This window comes from Melospiza melodia, chromosome 3, assembly GCF_035770615.1.
Source record: "Melospiza melodia melodia isolate bMelMel2 chromosome 3, bMelMel2.pri, whole genome shotgun sequence".
Classification (NCBI taxonomy): Eukaryota; Metazoa; Chordata; class Aves; order Passeriformes; family Passerellidae; genus Melospiza; species Melospiza melodia.
In genome coordinates, this window is record NC_086196.1 from 105,704,058 (window position 1) to 105,725,821 (window position 21,764).

The window sequence follows — 21,764 nt, forward strand, 5'->3', positions numbered from 1 at the left end:
ACACTGGCCAGAGCAAGGAGACAATTGCCAAAATCACTTCAAACCAGATGGCAGGCAGCCACTGCTACATGAACTAGAGCAACCCTCAAATGAAGCACAGCTCACCAAATTGATTTTGATAGGCCAGAGAATACAGGAACAGTTTAGGCTGGCTGCAGGCACTGGGCAAGCCATAAATTCACCATCAGCACCATGCAGAGATCAGGAACTGGAGCAGCTGCACCCAGAGCAGGGCCTGTCAGGACAGACAGCTTTTCACTGCACCATCAAAGGCACAACCGTGCTCCCCTATCAGGTAAAAGCTGGTGCCATCATTCAAAAGCCTATCAATTTTTCTGAGACATTATGTCAACCTTTCTTCAAAAACACTGAGGCAGACTAAAAACACCCTACAGATTTGAATGTCACTGCCAGTGGTTCAGTCTATCACTATCTCCTCACTCTCTGCTTCCAACCAGCTTTAGAGAGTGACATTTGTGCACCTGAGGATGTGTGAGCTGACACTATGTACTTTTTCAGGTGTCTCTGTCTTCTCCTGGGTTTAATAACAAAAACATTTTCAAGCTGCTCTGTCCACAGAGCCCATCAATGTAGAACACATAAGTGATTCTTTAATTTTGTGTACCAAATGTCCATATGATTGGGTGTCTGCTACGCTGCCCAATGTTTTTTTGTTCATTTAAAATGTGAATTTTCATAGGGAAATGCATAATGTGATCAGGATTTTTCTAACACATAAATGAACAGCAGTCAGACTGGAAGCTGCTCTTCATATGCTGAATAACAAATACAATCCTTTCACACCTCCTTGCAGCGTTCCCCCAATTCCCACTCAGCCTCTTCCCTCTCCACACCATCCTGCACTGAATACTGCCAAGTGGAACACATGTAAGGAAAGCCAGGAATTTTTTCTTTGCCTGAGAAAAGATGAACCCATGGGCTATGGATATAAAGAAAGGAATTAACAGATACTGAAAGACACAGAGAAAACATGATTTCATAGTTCACGGTCACGCTCAGTGCAGTCGATCCCTGATCTCCCCATTTCCACAATGCAAATCATCCCCCCTGTGTAGCTGCCCAAAATACAACAAGCAGTGCCTCTAAAATGGTAGGCTGTCACCACTCCAGGAAATTCCTCACCAAGTCTTTTTACACCAGATTTGGAAAGGTAAAATCTGCAACAACAACACAAAACCCCAACCAAAAACCATGCTCCTCCACAAAAGACCCCACAACCCAGAGAATGCTGTTTTCCTTCAGAAGGGAGTAAAAGCCCTTTCTAGTCCTGAACATGTCAGAATTTTTCATTCCCAAATGACTGTGCAAGAGGCAATGAAGTCATCTTTACAGAATGCTTTTGAAGAACTATATAAATAGTTTCTCAGTCCTGTTTCTCAGTGCAGAGTCACACAGCATATTCAGGCAAAGGAAGGTTTTTGGGCGTCAGCTCAGTGCTTCTCCTTCAGAGAACTGATCAGCTGAAAACAAATGCAGAGCAATACCCTTGATATTTATGGAGTACAAAAGGTGAGAACCTCTGATCCTCAGACCTGTGAGACCTGCTTTTTGCCAGCACCCCAGAGCAGGAGATACTTATGCTACATCATTGTGATGCCTTGTGAATGCTGACCTAGAACAGAGACTAGATGGAGCTAAAGAATAAAGTAGGGATTTATTAGGAGGCCTCAATAGATCCACATTGGGCAGCACAACCCAAAATGGCCACAAAATGGATGACAGGTCCCAGAGTCTCACACTTTTATAAGTTTTGGTCCATTAGCATATTGAAGCTAATTGTCCAATTACATCTTTAGCCCGTGAGGTCCCATCCTTCTTGTTTTCTGTCTTTGGTCAATTGTTGTTTATACTCTTGGGCCTGACACCTGGATCAGCTGTTCTTGGGTCCCCAGCTAGAAAAGGAATGGTTTTGTCTCCCTGCTCTGTGAAGAGAGCTTACTATCCCTTAATATGAAGCTCAGACCCACACACTAAAGCAGAACAGAATCTGGAAAATATAAAAGCCAAAACCCGAGATACCAGCAGCACCATGAAAGAACCAGATGTGCTTGTGGCAAGCAGCTTGCAGGGATGTCAGGCTCCCAGGTGCTTCCCAGTACTTCACAGCTCACGGCACAAAGCCATAGCAAGGCAAACTTGCCTCAGTGGGTCCCAGCAGCTGCCCCTGCTCAGCCTGCCGTGCTGTTGTGGCAGGAGTCAGCTAGATGGTGCTCATGGGGTGGCATGATGAGCAAAGTTACCTCTGGGATTTCTCTCCGGGCCTCCTCCCCTGCTTGTAGCATCCCACACAAGCTCAGCACGCTGTCACAAACGAAAAGCAGGACCCGCAGGAAGGGGATGAGGAGGGAGGTGAGAGCAAAGCGCGTCTCGGATGCTGTGTGAGCCCAGATCCTTACACAACCATGCTGGCTTTCCAGGGATGGATGGGCTGCAAGGGAGAAACAGGCTGTGTGTGTGTGTGTGAGCCAGCTCATTCACTCCTACCTGGCAGCCTGGAAAGAGCACAGCACTGACAATTCGGGAAGGAACCACGTTGTTGGAGAGACGTGACAATTTGGAAGTTGGTTTTCCTCTGACAAACAGCAATGCTAGCTGTAAGATTTCATTGTGATCAGATGGAGTATGTCTTTATGGGTGTTTGAAGTTAGAATTAATTAGTAGCTTTTAGCAGTCTTGTGAAGTTGCCTAGTTTTGCTGGATTAATTGCATATTGCAGAAAGTGATTGACACACTGCGCTAACTCCCAGTAAATATGAAAAACTCAAAGTGCACGGGAGTTGTTTGGTGTGGACATATTGTTTTGATCCATTGAGTGGCAGAATACTTATAAATTGTTAAATCTGAAGATTCCACTTGGTCCCTTGGGCTGAGAGTTTGTATGAAAATTTCATTTCAAAATGACAAGCCTATATATGTACAGGAATGGTTTTCTAAATAAAACCCTAGATCATTTTTTATTCATCTAATGTCTAAAATGCCCAGCGGCATAGCTCCATAAAAATTTTAAACTTTAAACAAAAGCTCCTTTTAAGTTGCAGGAAAACAAAACATTCTGAAAGCAACAGTTTGTATTATTTATTGTGATGTTTACTTAGCAAGAGAAGCTGATGAGTTAATTCTCAGTGGAAGCACTGAATTACTTTAGGAACAGAAGCCCAATTAATTAAGGATCATTTCCTATTGATTTCACTGTACTACAGTCCAGACTCAGAGTACCTGCTACACTCCTATACAAGATAAACATAATAAATAATAATATACTTACACCAGTTGCTGCTGTCCTGATGACTTGTAATTTTCAGAGAGGAAACACTTCTAAGACTTTTATGTGAACATAATAAAAGCCAGAATGTCTATTGAAAGACTGAGAACAGGAAAACACAGGAGAGGCACTGTGTACACGCCAGATAAAAGACAATAGTCAAATGAAGAGACAGGTTTATAAAGCTGACAAAAGTGGAAATACATACATTTGCATTGGAGTTATCAATAGGAAAATGACAAATTTAATGCCTTAAAACTGGGAATTTTTTAGAGTGCAAAACCTGAATGCATTTGGGACATGCACTGCGGCCAGACTTTTAGCCCAGATTCACCTCACAACTTCATTATGAGCAGAAATCAAGCCCTGGAAATGTCATCATTTAACAACAACCATCAGCCTGCTGCATGGCCATGAAGAACCAGGGCACAGGTTTCCTCTCTAGGCATGTGTCCTGGTTCCAGGCAAGAGTTAACTTTTGCAGCAGCCAGGAGAGGCAAGGCCAGGACCCTGGTTATTCCATATCACCTCACTCCATGGCAGGGGAAGGGAGGGTGGTGGTGTTTCTCTGGTTTTCTGGTGTGTGCAGTGGTGTAGTGCCAGATTCCCTGTGGTGAACAATCACCTGTGGATGGTTTGCCTGTCTGGTACACTCTGGTATTTGGATTGTTGCTGTTACTACTTGCTTTCTTATCTCGTTGCTGTTTTGAGTGAATTGTTCTTGTCTCAATACATGATTCCTGCCTTTTTATAGCCCCAGTTCTCCTCTCCATCCTGTCTCAGGGAAAGGTGGGGTGGAAGTGAGTGGGCAGCACATGGTCTGGGGTGTTTCAGTGGGAACACTAAACGGGGAAATACCATTCTTAAATATCATTCACAAGGGTGAACTTATCCATCCTGGAGACAGGCTGGAGCCCCATGTGCCCCCACTGTCAACAGCCTTCCCACCCAAAGCAAAAAAATGACATCCCTATAAAGCGCTTGCCACAAGCACATCTGTTTCTTTCATGGTGCTGCTGGTACCTCAGGTTTTGGCTTTTATATTTTTCAGATTCTGTTCTACTTTAGTGTGTAAGTCTGGGCTTCATATTAGGGGATGGTGAGCTCTCTTCACAGAATGGGTAGACAAAACAATTCCTTCTCTAGCTGGGGACCCAAGGACAGCCCATCCAGATCTCAGGCCCAAGAGCATAAACAATGGTGGAATGAAGAGAGAAAACAAGGATGGGACTGCATGGGCTAAAGCTGTAATTGGACAATTAGCTCCAATATGCTAATGGACCAAAACTTGCAAAAGTGTGAGACCCTGTGACCCGTCATCCATTCTGTGGCCATTTTGGGTTGTGCTGCCCAAGGTGGACCTATGTGAGGCCCATGTGCCCCTGCTGTCAACAGCCTTTCCACCTAAAGCAAAACAATGAGTTCCATTATCCCAGCTCTTAAAAGAACATAAAATTTGGGGTGAAGTTTTGGCTCAGTTCTCGGGCAAGTTGCACTGCAAAATTACTGAAGGAAGACAGATATGTTGGACCCAGTTTGGAAAATTTAGCAAACAGTACATGAATGACCAAAGCATTCCTTTGGTACAACCATGTGCATTTTCAAACAATTCACATAAAATGGTGTTCGTCGAGGGACAGTTACAGAAACAAGTTGTCTGGCTACAATTTTCAGACCTGCTTTTGTTGAGTTCAGCACCTGGAGCTGTGATATCTCTGCTTCCTCTTAAAGCTAAACTTTGTTTTGGTCTGCTACCTCTCTCCACTCCCCGACTGTTTCCTGCCCTGAAGCCCACACAGCAGTACCAAGTGACCCAGCTCTTTTTTGCACTCAATCACTAAAAAGACCAGAGGGCCATAAAGATTTGATTTTTGCTAGAGGCTGTCAGGCTAACTACTAATTACTGTCTTGTACACAACTTCTCTTTCAGCTCTCACTGCCTACACGGCCTCACTTTTTTTTTTATTTCACTTAGCCTTAAGAAATGACAAGAAGCACACCCATGAAGTTCAGCCAGATTTACACCTCATGATGCCCATCAATATTGTACACAACAGCAACAACACAGGAAATAAAATACTCACCTTTACTTGGACAGTGGGACTGAACAAATCACTTGAGCTGAGGCCCTAAACAAGGCTGCCGGTCCTGAAAAATAATGCGTAAAGATATAAACTTTTAAAAGACCTCTAAGCATCTTTATTAGCTAAATGAGAAGGTGAAATCCTATCTTGTGGTTATGGCAAGGAGAAAAGGAAGCTGGGAGCAGTGCACACAGAGCAGGAGTGCAGAGTGCCTAAAAGCAGAGCACTGACTCACCAGGAGAGCCTCCTCCAGGACCTGAGGTCAAGCTCCTCAAGAGGCAGCAGATGAATGAGCAGAGCTCCTAGATCTTCATGGACAGGCATCAGGACTCCCAGGCAGGCTGCAGGGACTGGGGCTGGCAGTAATAGTGTTCTTTGAAAGCCTTTAGGAAGCTGGAAAAGAAGGAGAGAAAAAGGAAGGTCTCAGAGCCTTTGACTTCTGCCCATTATGCTCAGACTCTTTGAGCTTAGGCTCAGCAGGAGGACAGGAGTTAACCATAGAAATGGCCTTTACATGTCTTCTGCTGGTTACATTTTGGGTTTGCTTTGACAGAGGATGGACTCGAATGAGTGAGGTCATTTTTTGGCCTCAGGAACAAAAGGAATCAATGAAGTGACCAAATCTAGTTTAAAAAAGAAGAAAAAGAAGAGCATTTAAAAATTCTAGCCAATTATTTAATATAACACATGATGTGAAAATGATTCTTCCAGATCTGAGAGCGTGTGTACTAAATGTGAACATGAGGTAGAAGGAGCTGGGTTTTCCAGCCTGGAGAAGTGAAGGCTGAAGGGAGACAACTTTTGTCTTCAGCTATCTTTAGGGGTTGTAGATAAGGGAGCCAGACTTCTCTGCATCTCACACTGAGAGGATGGGAGGTAAATGACTGCAATGGAGCAAGGTCAGCTATAAGGGGATGCAAAGAATGATGTTCTTCACCATCAAGCTGGTCCACCACTGAAGCAAGTGTCTCCGGGGGCTGGAGGAGCTCTGTCCATGGAGATTTGCAAAAAGCTTGACCTTTACTACAGTGTGCCGCTTGTGAGTCACCATAAAAACTCCAATTGAAGTTGAGACAATTTATGGAGGAAAGCTGTAGACATGTGTCCTGTTTCTGCTGCCACTGACATATTTGTCCCCTCATGCTACCCTGTGTTTTTTTAATCATACTGGAGGGTGCCATGGATGCATCAGTGCAACTGCAAATGCAGACACTCCTCAATCCAGTTACACAAATTAAATGTTTTCTATGTTTCTATTTTGGGGGTTCAGTGCATGTTGAAAAGCTGGGAAAAATACATTTCTAATGCACTGGTTTGGAGGATATAAGGTGCCTGACCTCCAGGTCATACACACAGGTCTAGGAACAACTAGATTCAGGGACACAGACTGCTGCAATTTATTTTTTGATGTTGTTGTTGCTGTTCTTTCCTGCTGGCAATAAATAAAAGCCCCAAAAGATATAATTTTTGATAGACACAGCAGGAGCTCACTTCACTGAAAGCAAGACTGGAACCTTACCCACTGACACGCAATTATTGAACTCCCTTCATGCCCCCATGCACCAGCTGCACTGCACAGAGGGAGCACAGCACCACTATGAAAATGCTCTGATATGCAGGTGGCCATGGCTGGAACCAGGGACAGGATCCAGGGATAATTCTCAGTGCAGGCGGTGAAGTGTGAACAGCAAGTGCTGATTGCTCGCTGGGGTGGCTCACCTGCAAAATAATCCACGGCTAGGGCAGCACCCTCCCCTCCATCCAGCTCATTCTGCAGTGTTTACAAAGAAAAACCTCATGGGTGTGAAGTCCAGGTCAGGAAGGCAAGTAAAAGGGGGAGAAGAAAAAAAAAACAGAATGTCAGCTTCTGTGCAGTGTAAATTCATAGTTATGAATATTTTTATTACTATTATTTTTATTACTATTAACTTGCTAACTGTGTCAATAAGACAAAGTAAACACGCACAACAATCACAACAGTCTATAAATTCAGTGCACAAACAGCAGTTACACAAGGTTGCTTAATAATTCATTTTAGTCAGCTTCAGAGTAACTTCTAACAGAAATAAATAACAGGAGACCATGAAAAAAATCTAAAACCCAAAACACCACTGTGTGTGCTGTGAACTCTTGTTCCTGTGGAGTCTTTAATGTTTTGGAACATGATATGCAGCAGGCACAGTAATTTATAAGGTTTTCCATACTTTTGTTTTGTTTTACATGTGTTCCTGTCCAACTGAATTTTTGTCAAAGCAAAGCCTCAAGTTTTTGTGAGCAAAAAATCCTCTTGGTAGCAAGAAGAGGACAATGGGACTGCAGAGAAGTTGGCATGTGCAGGGCAGGCTGCAGCCAGGACACATCCAGTCTGCTGGGCATGTGTGCCTGATGAGATTGGACCCTGGAATGGGCACTTCAGACCCTGGGCATGGGGAACCTCTCTGCAAGTTCCAGCAGCACCTCCCCAATCCATGGGCAAAGCCAGAACGTTCACACAAGGGATCTCTCACTTCACACCTCGCCTGTGGTGCTGCTGACTGTGAAAATGCCCTCGGTTTTTCCTTTCCTTTTCCATTTTACACACTTGTCCATATCCTAGAAAATAAGGCAAGGACAAAAGTTAGGAAATTTTGTTGCATTTTCTTCTTGAACACTCACCACAACCACACCTTCCATCCTCACAGCAAATGACGTCACAGTCAGGGTTTGTAAATTTGATGAAAAAAGATGCAAATTTTAAATCACTTAGAATTGTTTCAACCTTTCCAACAGTACCTTCTGAGTGCAAAGTAGCTGTACAGCATCACATATTTTAGGTGATATTGTACTCTATCCAGTGGTGCTTGTTCAGAACATAGATTACTACCCAAAGACAAGGGGAAATAAATAACAAATGAAAGAAAAAATGATAGTGTGAGGGGTTGGTTTCCCTACCCCTCAGAGTTCAATTGTTGGTGGTTATTGATTTAACTTCACACAGGCCCACATGGAAAAAGGATAGCATAGTATAATGTACACATAACAAGGGAAATTATGGAAAAATAAGGATGTGGTTTTCTTAAACTAATTTTATCTTGTTACTATAACATTCCCCACATTGATGCTTAGCATTTATTAACAAATAGCAAAATATATTTTTATAAGAGGGAGGAAAAGAAAAATTTTGAAATTTTAACACCCTGAATGGCTGAAAAGTTTCTTGTGAAACTTCACAGGAAAACTATCCAACAAACCCTTTCTCTTAGGAGTTTTTGCTTTCCATAGAAGAGAGTGGATATTTTTCTAATCTGAAATGTATAAAGATGGGAAGATGAAAAAAAAAAAAAAGACTATGCATAAAATGAAAAGGATTTTTGAAACATAAGTTATTGCAATACCTCTTAGAAGTTATATTTCAGATAGCTCATATTTCTTTCTTCTGTGCCCCTGCAGTGAGGTTCCCAGTGGAATGCTACATCCCATCACACATGGGAGCTTGTGGTGGCTCCCTGGCAAGAACTCCAGTCAGAGTCCTGTGGTTCAAGGGAAAATAATGAACCACACACTAGATCTATAACACTTCAATGTACTATGGAAACATTTCAAGGCTCAAATTTTTCCTAGTGCTACTTTATTTTTTTCTTAAATAAAAGCAACCACTGGCAAAAATCAGCATTTTCTAACCATAGTAGGTGTACCGAGCCTGAGTCAGTTCTGCTCATTTTTTTTCCCTATTTCTTTGGAAGTGAGGAACCCTGCGGCGCAGGTGGGAAATAGGACCCATACCTGGAAAAGACAAGGGAAATTCCCAAGCCAAAACCCTGCCACAGAGCAGTGCCCTGGTTGGTCTGCCAGGGATCAGCAGCTCCCCAGAGTTTAGCAGCATTGTCTTACTGGCACCCACAAGAGCTGGGTTTGGCTTGGATCCTAAAGGTTTATGTCAACATCAATATCCAGGTTTTGAAAGATGTGCTCTTTCAAGCAAAAAAAAAGATGTTTTAGAAACCACTGCTGTGCCTCAGCGTAGAAAATTTTACAAGCTAATAAGTTTAATTTAAGGTATGGCCCAGATTTTGCAGTTTTTATTTAAGTTGTCCACAGACCCTCCCCCTAGAAGAAGAGGGACCAAAGACCCCACAGCATCTTTTGCAAAACACTTCAAGCCTGATTTGGAAACTGTCGAAACTCTGGCACTCCAAGTAAACACTGCCATATTTTTGGAATGTTTTCCCATCCAAATTCAGTAGTACAGCATGAACTTCCCTCAAATAACAACACAGCTCCCCCAGGGTGTAGATAATACACGTAATCACCACAGTCTCTGCCTGTTCTAGTTAACACTTCTTAACAACAGATGTAATCTTCAGTGAGACCCAGCTTTTACAAATTGCTGCTAATATGAATCACGCTTAACTTGTCCAAGTATCTCTTCTAAAAAGCTCATGTTTTCCCTAGGGGTATTTAAATTAGGAATCCTTAGCTGCTAATTGAATATGAACTTGGATAACTGAGCAGGTCATCCTGTTTCTGAAACAGAGGATGAAGGACTGCTCTGACCAGAGTAAGTGAGGTGAACATGTCTGATTTACAGTGAAAAAAACCTTTTTTTTGAACATGTCTGATTTACAGTGAAAAAACCTGCAGTAAAGGTTTGAAGGGTACAACTGCAACTGGTCTTGGGTGAAGAGCATCAGGTGATGCTTTCAGATCTTTGCCAGCAGTTCAAGGTCACTGCCACAGAATGAATTCTGTCACTGCATTCATTTTCATTGTTTAAGTGTCTGGCAAATTAGGAAGGACTTCAGTTCAAGAGTGTTTTTTAAATTCACTAAGTATATGCTACGTTCAAACATCATTAAGACAGTAAAATGATCTGACAAAAGAGAGGGATTTTTGACAGGATATATTGCCTGTTGCAAAAGCTTTCAGAGCAAAGAAAAGCAGGCTCATTGCATTTAGAACACCAAATCACTGTCACATGTCAGTGCAGGTATTGAATTTGGTCCAAAATTTTAGAACTCTTCAAAAGCAACAGACCTTTACATCTCCTAAAGATTTTGCAGACAGTTCAAAATTGTACTTTGGTATTTTTATACAATGATAATGGTTCAAAAAGTCATTTAGCACTGTTTATTGCTTTTTATTTAGGTGAAGTAACATTAGAAATATATATATATTTTAGGAGACATAATGCTGTCAGAGAACTACTTAATCAGCATATGAAAGTGCATTGAAACAAAAGCTGTGAGTACATTTATCGAGTTAGGGATGAATATTGCCAACATGGCTCAAATAGAGAGAGGGGAAATGGAACAGCAGGGAAGAGAAATCAAACCATCACTGATCCCATAAATGCAGAAAAAGGACAGATAACAAACATGATATTAACTTAAAACTCTTAATGTTCCATTTTATTCTGTGTGTGTTAAATGATAGCTTTGCTGCAAAAAGAAAATGTCTCTTTAAACACAGAGATAACTGTGAGTTCACACTGGGGAATACTGAGATTGTGTGTGTAGCACAATATACATTCCATTTCCACCCAGTTCAACCTAAACCCCTCCCCGCTGCCCATCACCACCAGTTTTCCTTAAAACAGAAACTAGAATTTTTTCAAATATATTGATACATTTCCCTTTTACCTTTCTTTTTGTGACAAACACATCCATGGTAATTGTGGAGTTTCTGGATACCTTTTTGAGTTTTCACCTGAATGGCAAGACACCACAATCAAGAGTGGTAATTATGGTATTTCCTCATGTATGTGAGACAAAGATTTGGAAGACTTCACACAAGCTACAGATGTATTTACTTCACAAACTCTTACCAAAACGTGATCCTGTGGTGGAAAAGGGTAGGTTTGGCAGAGGGAGAATTACTGGGGCTCAAAGGTACAGAAGAAAGAGAATGAGGCAAGCGGGGCTCAGCCTTTCAACTCCAGCACCTCAACAGCAGACAGACCAAAGATCCTTGCAAAGATCAGCTCTTGCAGGTGGAAAAGGGGCATCTTTAACTGTGGGCTTGGATGCCCTGTACCAGGCCACAGCGGCTTTCTGAGTTTCTTTCTGTTCGAACAACTTTCATTACAAAACAGGCAAAAAAGGATTCACCTTGCAAGAGGTAGAGTAAAAAGGAAAACATAAGGCAACATAAAACAAGACCTGTCCTCAAAAAAGCTATCTTTGCTTTTAAAGCTGCTTTGTTCTCCTTGGGGGTTTTGTAAAACAAGACCTGGAGAATGCAAAAATATTCCAGTAATGCTCGCTTGAAGGGACAGTGCTTTGGCAACAGGAAATCTGTCCCAGCACCCTGGCTGTTCAGCACTGCCCCAGCTCAGGGTCCCACTCTGCTGGTACATTAAACCTCCTGGCTCAGTCAGCAGAAGGAATTGGGCAGCTCAGGGTGAAAATAGCTTTGGGAATTCTTTTCCTTTGGGAAAAAGAGCCTGGAGGAGGGGAAAAGTGAAAGCTGTGAGCTTACAACGCTGCATGATTTGTGTCTAGTGAGCCACTGTCCCAAGGCCTAGACCTAACTAGGCCATGAGGGACTGGACAGGGAACAAATCAGATTTCTGTTTGGCAGACAAGGGGCAAAATGAAAATACATTTTAAAAATACATTTTATAAAACTATAGACTATCAGGTTGAAAGAGACCTCAAGGATCATCTGGTCAAACCTTTCTTGGCATGGTGTAGACAAGATGGCCCAGCACCCTGTCCAGGCACTCAAATGTTCAACACTGCGGAATCTACCACTTCCCTGGGGAGATTATTCCAGTGGCTGATTGTTCTCATTGGGAAAATTTATCCTCATTTCCAAGCAGAATCCTCTGGAGTAACTTGTACCCAGTGCCCCTCATCTCTCTGTGTAAAAAGGGAGCTTCCACTTTCTCTGTAGCCGCCCTGTAGATACTGGAATATGGTGGCATTGGAACCTTTGGCTCTTTTGAATTTCTCAATCAAAAATACCCCAGCCTTTTGTAGAAAGACTGACCTCTTCTCTGCTTGGCAGAATTCTGTGTTGAATACACAAACCCAAGAATAAATACATGCACGATACTCATGCCCAACCCCAGAGGAGGACAGTCGTGAAGGGGAGCACACATCTGGCAGCTTTGCGCAAGTGGAAGAAAAGGAGAGCAAAAGACCATATTTCCTCAATTTCTTCACAGGAGTCACTTGTTTCTATCACTACAGTAGCTACTTAAAATCCAATTACTTTTTTTTTTGTCCCTTATACAGGCAATACAGATTCCAATGATGCAGCTTCTTCTCACCCTCAAAGAAGAATTTTCCCTTCATAGACTGATCATTTATGATGAGACAATGTGGCAACTTTTTTTTCTATTTTAATGCAAATATATCTAACAAAAAAGATAAATATTTTCTTTTACTGATTTCCAACTCATCAGCAATTAAAAATCATGAGGCTTACAGAAACTGAAGTTGGGGGAGGGAAATCTGCAGCCTCGTGTCACCTGTAAGAGCAGAGCATAATCCTCCCACATTTGGTAACCTTCCAGACACAGAGAACTGCAGAAGGTAGCAATTTTCACTGATCTAGAAGCTTTCTGACTCTGCATAACCCTCAGTCATACAGATCCTTGAATGCTGTTTCCAGCCACTCTATTAATAAGTTATTTAGTGCAGGCATGACTCTTAATTCTGCATCATACTGAGGTTGCCCAACACTCTCCATTTTGGATGTGCTTTCAGCTGCTAGTGGCTTTGCCAAACTTGTGTTCTATGCCACTGTCTGCCTCATGTTAATTAGCTCTGTAGAGTACAAACACAACACACCCTGCACCCACAGAGCTTTGCTCAGATTAGAAGAAATTGTCAACGATGAATTGAAAAAAAATTCAGTTATCCATGCCATGCTTTGATGAGGGGATCTGAAATATTTTTCTGTGTTCAAAATGCTGTCTTTTCTCTATTAGTAAAAATCTGTACCACATCAACCACCTTAAAAGATTTTGTGTGTTTTTCCCTTACCCTCCCTATCAAGATGCTTATTCTTAAGCTACTTACAGTTTATCACCTCAAGTCCCAGGGCTACTGTGACTGAGTCTGTGGGCACAGGATTGGCAGGGGAGATTTCATCTTCTGCTCAGGTTTCTGCTCTACTGGGGCAGTGGGAAGCAAGGAAAACAGAGACATCCCCCTGTCAGCAGTAAGAAAACAGATGGGCAGGGACTGTTAATGGGGACACAGGCTTGCTCTCCCAACATCCCCCCTCTCTGCCCAGATGCCTCTGTTAGATGCATTCCTGTGGAAAGCACTTGCATTTGGGAAGCTTTTTCTTGCTTAAATGCTGGAGGTGGATTATAAAGAGGGAAGGACTGGTTAGTGTTTTGAGGTGTGGGAAGAAGGAAGTTGCTAAGAGAAAAGACTAATTTGGGCTCCTAAATGTCTCATTACTTGCTCATGCATATTCCTAGTCCAAGGTTGAGAAAGAAATCACTGCATATCCAGCCCTGACAGCAACTTAAAGCCTGGATTCTACATTCTTTCTCTCTCAGTGAGGAGGCAGGAGACCTCAGGCTGTAACTTCAGTTATGCACCCACTTGTTGGGAAGGATGCTCCTGCATGTGCTCACATTCCTGGTTATGGATGCACAGGAATAAGCAGATAATTTTTATGTCCTTTACCTTCTCAGGACAAACGAGCACAGCTAAAAACTGCCAGAGCCTTGAGTGCAACATTTAGTACTTAGACAGCACATCTGAAAGAATATGGTAGAGAGGGAAAGAGAAAAGACACAACTCGCTCAAAGAAATGACATTCTTCATTTCCCTCCCACCTCCCCCTTAGTCATCTGCTTCATGGAGCAAGTGAGTGAAAAATCATGATGCAGAGGGTAAGGCTGGCTAAGAGAGGCTCCCAGGTCCACTGCAGGCCTGCTATGCTTCAAAACATAGCTCTTGCTCAGCACTGACAGCTGAATCCTCATCTTTGTAATCTATGGCTTGGCTCTGGAGTTCTCTGCTCTAATTATTCTGCATTTGTCTCTCCTCCCAGCCTGGAACAGGTTTTCAAAGGCCTGAGACCACTGGAATGGGGAAGATTTATGGAGTCAGTCAATGCTGGCTGCATTCTGCAGAACTCTGAATAAGAACCAAAAGACTATTTGAATCTTTGGAGGGAAGTTTCCCTCTGATTCGAGCATCATTCACTTCCTGGTGCGCTGAAGTTGAAGGATTAAGTAACTTTTCCCAAATATAGAATGCATCACACCCAATCACACACACACACACACACACACACACATTGCTGCCTTCTTTAAGTGAAGCATCTGAGGAGGAAAATGAGATTACAAATTTAGGAGCATAATGAGATCAAGTTAAATTCACACCATTTACCCGCCTAGGCGCAATCTATGTCATTAGAAAAGATTAATTTTTTCGTTGCAATTTCTAATCTCATTATACCTTTTGTCACAAGGATGATTTATCAGAATTTCAATACTTAATGCCATACATTTTGTATGTTCACTTGGCTTCTCCAGTATTTTATATTTTCATTAGCTGGTTTCATTTTCATTATTTTCATCCACTCACTCATGCTATACCACTCAGCACAGCTATAAATAGAGAGACCAACCAACCAAATCACACAATATTGAAAAGGTCAAAGTAGTATATTACATTACTATAACTTAGAGAATACTATTTACAAGGTATTAAAACTTTGACTCCTTATTTATGTGACAACAAAAGTAGAGAAAATAGGAGGCACTATGAAATGATCACATCATTACCAGACATCCTTAGGAAACTGAGGGATTGTAAACCCCTCAACATTATTATCTTTACAGCCTAATATAAATCCATGTTATTCTTTAGGTACTGTATATCTCAGGTGAAGACGGTGGTCTCTTCACTAGCACTTTTTATGTTTTTAAATGCAAGTATTTTAAAAGCTCTTAAGGAATACTTATAAAGTTTGGGGTTTTTTTAGGCAGAAATCTCTTTTAGCCAACTTATAAAGAAATTAAGTCAGAAAATAAAAACAAAATTTGTGAAATTTAAGATAAGGATTATTACTGACTCCTTTTCTCCACAAAGACAATAAGAGAATTATGGCCTTTCTCTCAAAGTCTATGGAAAGGACCTGTTTGAGTTCACTGGCTGAGTCATCATAAAGTACTTTTAGAGTGACTGTGAGCACAGGCTGTTGTGCAATACATCCACCACCCTGTTCCCTCTAAAGACTCCCTTGTCTGCATGGTGAAATGTGTATCCCATCTCCTTCCCCCAGCTCAGGATTCCTAAGAGATCAGGTACACACTGCAGAAACACCTGATAAACCACAGTTACCTTCCCAGCTTCTGTCAGGTGGCTGATGAGTGCCTTCCATCAGTGCCCCTACATCCAGTGCTGCTTGATCCTGCAGAAGTTTTTGGCTCACATGAAAGTTTCTTTGCTGAATCAGCTGCAGACATGAGGTTTTACCCAAAGAACAAAAGTACAGCTAGGATGTGCAAGGCTAGAAGAGCTGTCCCAGACACAGCAGTCACGGCCCATGTGACAATACTTACAGCTTTAAAGAGTCACAGAGCAAAGTGGATGTTTTTAAAACTGGGGGAAAAAAACACACCAAAAAAAAAAAAAAAAAAAACCAAAAAAAAAAAAAAAAAACAACCAAAACCCAAAAAAACCCAAAAAACCCCAAGTGGAATGAACAATGTTTAAGGGACAAAGAGAGACAGTATTGGGCTTTTTGAGATAACTACACAAGGACTGAGCTTAGTACTCAACCCACAGGGCACTTTCAGTATGTTCCAGGCCACCCTGAACCCCTGGGCAAGTTTAGGTGTCCACAATCCAGCATGCTGTAAAAGAGGTACTGGAGGCTGGCCTGCTTTCTCCCAGTATAGACAGGGGGCAATCTGTATTTATCCAGCAGATTTTTTATTAGATCCTGGCATTATGCGGGGCTGTAGGTTTGCGGAATCAATAATGATGCCATTACAGGGGACTCGCAATTAACTTGAGAGATAACTGAGAAGTAAGCCCAGCTAATATTAAAACAACAGCCATCAGTGACCTAATTTCTATCTTCTGAGCCTCACTGCCTTCCATGAGAGAATGCACAATTCCCAGTGAGGGAGAGGGGAGGCCAGGATAACTCCTTGAGGACTACTCAGAGTTTCCAGTTTGAACCACCACAGTTGCAATGATGCATGGCCAGATTTCCTGATGCAGAGCTCGAGCTGATCTGGCACATCTCCCTCTCTCCCACTGAGTCCCTGTTAAGAAATCAGAGAGGTTGAGCTGCAGCAAAGCTGCAGAGTCTGCAGGCAGCACAGCTGAATAACCACATTCACCTGCTGATGCTGCTTAGGTGCTTATAGAGCAAAATGAGCCTGGATTTTATATTTTTCATATCTGAGATTTGATGGGTGGGGTTTTCTTGGACAAAGGGGGTGCTTTGGGGGCCTCTTGATGAGCTTTTTCTGATGGGGTGGGTTGTTTTTGGTTTGATGCCATTTGTGGGTTGATTTCTTTTTTCTAGAAAAACACCTGATAAGGCTTTGCTTAAGGCCTTGTTTACATAAAAATGATGTCCTAGTAGAAGTGATGAAGCCTCCTCCCCTGACAGTGACACCTCCAATACAGATGCTATTATTTAAATAGCAAGGTTGTGTACACACTGCTAAATAGTGCACTGAGGAAGGGATTATACCCTACCTGAGTCACACAATTTTCAGATTAGAAAACGAAGGCTTTACTCTTACAAATGACAGAATCCATAGGTAAAAAAAGCAAGTAATTTGCCATGAAGGAAACTTAAAAATAAAAAAAAAACTGACAAAAATAAAAAGGAACACCAGCAAAGGTTACTGAGGAAAGAGCAAGAGAGAGAAATGTGAAGCATCTTCTGTCTGACCCATGCCTCCTGAAGATTCCCAACCTTGGCATAGGTCTGGCAGGGCTCTGGGCTCTCTGGCAGCCCAGGTGGCTCTGAGTAGCTGCCCCATTGTCCTAGCACTCCCAGCAGACTTGTTGGTGCTGGGGGTGTGGAGAGAGAGCTCCATCTGAGCCCATGGAGCCCCTCCACTTTTGGGAGGATGGCTGGAAGGATGCAGAGCATCCTTTGGAGGATGGCTGGGGGATGCAGAGCATCCTTTGGAGCAGGGCTGGAGGGATGCAGAGCATCCTTTGGAGCAGGGCTGGGGGGATGCAGAGCATCCTTTGGAGCAGGGCTGGGGGGATGCAGAGCATCCTGTGGAAGATGGCAGGAGGGATGCAGAGCATCCTTTGGAGTTTGGCTGGAGGGATGCAGAGCATCCTTTGCAGGATGGCTGGAGGGATGCAGAGCATCCTTTGGAGCAAGGCTGGAGGGATGCAGAGCATCCTTTGGAGCAGGGCTGGAGGGATGCAGAGCATCCTTTGGAGCAGGGCTGGAGGGATGCAGAGCATCCTTTGGAGGATGGCTGGGGGGATGCAGAGCATCCTTTGGAGCAGGGCTGGAGGGATGCAAAGCATCCTTTGGAGTTTGGCTGGAGGGATGCAGAGCATCCTTTGGAACAGGGCTGGAGGGATGCAGAGCATCCTTTGGAGCAGGGCTGGAGGGATGCAGAGCATCCTTTGGAGGATGGCTGGGGGGATGCAGAGCATCCTTTGGAGGATGGCTGGGGGGATGCAGAGCATCCTGTGGAAGACGGCAGGAGGAATGAAGAGCATCCTTTGGATTTTGGCTGGAGGGATGCAGAGCATCCTTTGGATTTTGGCTGGAGGGATGCAGAGCATCCTTTGGAGCAGGGCTGGGGGATGCAGAGCATCCTTTGGAGCAGGGCTGGAGGGATGCAGAGCATCCTTTGGAGGATGGCTGGGGGGATGCAGAGCATTCTTTGGAGGATGGCTGGAGGGATGTGGAGTAGCTTTTGGAGGATGGCTGGAGGGGATGCAGTCCTTTGGAGGATGGCTGGAGGGATGCAGTGCGTGCCTTATGGGATTTCGCTTTGAATCCTGCAGCATATGGAAATTGGTCTGTGAGAAAAATGAGAAATATTTAGAAACAGTTGGAAAGGCTGTCATTGAAATTTATCCTGGCTATGTCTAAACATGGAAAAGGACAACAGAAACCAATGTTAACTTCAGAAAAAATGTAAAGAGAACTGACTTTGCAACAAGCAGAAGGCTTATTTCTTTTTAAGTATAAACAATCTGGTGAGGAGGAAGAAAAGCTGAACTACAAAAATAAGCCAAGGCAAGTAAAAAATAATGAGGGTAAAAATTAATAATACTCTGCATCAGTTCGCAGATGTTTTTTATTTTTCTTGTACAGCAGTCTCCAAATATAACTTTAAGGGAGAAACCAGACAAAATATTTCTGTTCTGAACTATCACAGTAGAAAACGGCTTAAAAGGAAATTGTGCTGGGGGAAGAGGACAGCTTCCAGTTGTGGACAAGCCTCTTAGACCCCTTCCTTGGGAGACTAATCTTTCTACGCTCCTTAAACATTCAATGGCAAGAGACACCAGCCTCCACAGGACAGTTCAAAACTCCTAAATGCAGTGACATGGACACCTCTGTACAGCAAGGACAAAGGCTGTAATAATTCACAAAACTTGGACCATTTTCTTCAAGCTTTGCCGATTTGGAGGCCTGAGCTGAATTACAGGTGAACATTGATGCCCATTGATGACACAGAACCCTTGTTTCACCTGTCTCATTTTTCTGTCCTCTAGGGGCATCCCTGTGCATTAAACCCCATTCCCACTTGCCTTTGGTTTTGTTTCTATTTTCCTCTCCTCAGCTCTGTAATGGTTTTTTTTTTTCCCTTCTGTGCCATGGACAGTCACAGGCAATGGGAGCTTCATGGCTGCAGGCTGGCAAAAGTGCAGAGCACCCCTTCTGAATCTAGATTTCCTCTCCCACCCAGGTTTTGTACTAGGACAGGTCCCAGCCATAGGAAGCAACTCTTTCTCCATAACACTAAAGCTTGCAACAGCATCTTCCCTTGTGCAGTGTCTCTAGTTCCAAGACAGAAATTTTGTTCCCAGGGAACTTGCAAAAAAAAAAATTAAAAAGACAGTAGGAAAAGATAGTGTGGAAGCAGTCTAACAAAACGTTTTGAAATACCAAGACTGTAAATAAGGCTAAGGACAGAAGTAGAGAATGTAATTTCTTTTAATGTGAGCACCATAGCATTTACCACTTCCCATAGCTGCCAAGCAGAGAAGATTATCTAGATTTTCAAGTGACGTTATCTATGACAAATTGGCTGAATGGATTGACAAAAATAATGAAAGATGCTGAATGTGAAGCATATTTAGTACAGAAGCACCATGACAGATAATGCTGTAATTACTCTATGCAGTTGCTGAATCTAACAATATAAATTCAATGCAAAGCATGAATTTATTTCTCACAGCTTTAGAGAATCAGAACAACCTAAATTTCCCTCTATTTCTTTCAAAAAGAAAGTTAATTTTAAAAGTATGTATGCATATAAATTCCAGAAAAATTATAGAATTCTTCTGCTTTCCTTTCTTCCCACACTGTATCTGAGAACACCAATTTTTTTTCATTTGTTTCACTTTCCCTTGCAGAACTCTGACAGAGATGCAATTTGCTTTAGCAGACCAACTTATTCTAAGCCTATTACCTAATAACTTTGCATTGTGCAGCTACCTGGTAAGGACTAAACAGAAAAAACACCATGCTCATATTTGCAGAAATATATAAGTGATCCTTTACCTAACACACATCCATGACTTTCAGCTGACAATTTATGTTCAGATGCTAAATTTCAAATTCACTGGTTACTCATAATCCTTTCCAACAGATGACAGGAACCACATCACATCCTGTGTTTTTCCTCCTTCTGCAATACACAATTTCTTTATGTGACAGCAAGCAGTGGGTAAACTGCAGTTTCTTTTTGGTAAAAATTTCTCAATAAAACTTAGTTGCCCACACATTTCTACAAAAAAATCATTGAAGAATTTGGATTAATAACATATTGGCTTGCTGATAATATATGGCATGGCTTAGGAATTCCTGGAGGAAAATAAAAATGAAAATCAGAAATAATCACTGAATAATGCATAATTTTAGTGTAGTACATAAATTTCTCAAATCTTCCTGACTCGTAATAGAGCAAGCACACCCAGTGCTGTGGAAATGTGGCATTTCCTGGCCTTCATTGCAGCACCTGAAGCACATCCCGAGTTAGGCTATTCCATGACAAATGGGAAAAAATCCACCTGACCTAGCAGGAAAACACCAGATTTGGACTGATAATCCAAATTATCAGCAGCATACCTGTGTAGCAGCACATGAGCCAAACTGGAGAGGGAAAAGGAAAAGAGGTGGAACCCAGTTAAAGTACAAGTGAAACTCTTCATGGCCAAGGCAAGCGCAACCAATGATAACTCCAATAATTTTTCACTGTTTGTACAGGGAACATTTAAATAGTTTTGTGGTGTTTCCCTCCCATCATTCTCATCCCTCTCTTCCTCCACTTTCAGGTTGTCTCAGATCACACCTTTTGTTTGTTTGCTAAGTTCAGTTGTGGCACATCTTCCTTACACATGATTAAGGCCACAGTGAACACTATGCACTAAAATATGAAATAATCTGTTTCCTATAAATATCTCGACCAGCTAGCACCAGGAAAGCAAGGGAGAACTCTTCTAATTTGCTATGTGGCAAAGTGACATTTTTTTTCTCTTTCTTTGGATAAAGTTTGCTTGTTATTAGCATGAAATCCACCTGCTACATCTTACATGCCCAATACATGCCCACCATCTTACATGACCCAGAACTGCACAGAGTGCACCACAATCCATGAAAGGACACCATTAACATAGAGCAACACAAGTAGACATAAAAAAGGTCAACATTTAAGCCTGGATTTTAGCCCTTACCATATTTTTGGTCTTTCAGCAACTAAATTCTTTGGCACTAGCAGCAGCAATCTAGGCTAAAACCAAAGATTCCACCCGTAAATTAGTAGCCCATTATTTTCAAGTGCCTAAAAGGGACTCAGAACCATCCATGGGTGCAGACATACTCAATGCACAAGCAAAACCTCCTTTTGTCTGAAAAAACTGGAAAAACTGCTAGTCAGCTGCTGATCTACTTGTCCACATATGTAGAAGGTTATAGTGCATGACCTGTATGGATATTGGAGGAAATAAATAATTATTTCAATATTTTTAATATTCAAAAGCAAAACCAATAAAAATATTTTTAAAAAATCTGTGCTTTACTCCTGCACTCAAATCTTCCATATATTGAGATTTTGTGCTGTAAGGCTTTTCTCCAGTAAGAATAATATTTAGGGAAGGAAGATGACACTGTCCATGTAGTAGGAGGAAAATAAAAAAGCACTGTTAGGAGCTTGGCAGCAATATGTACAGACAGATTTCCTTTTAATGGCAAATACATATCGGATCTACCAGTCA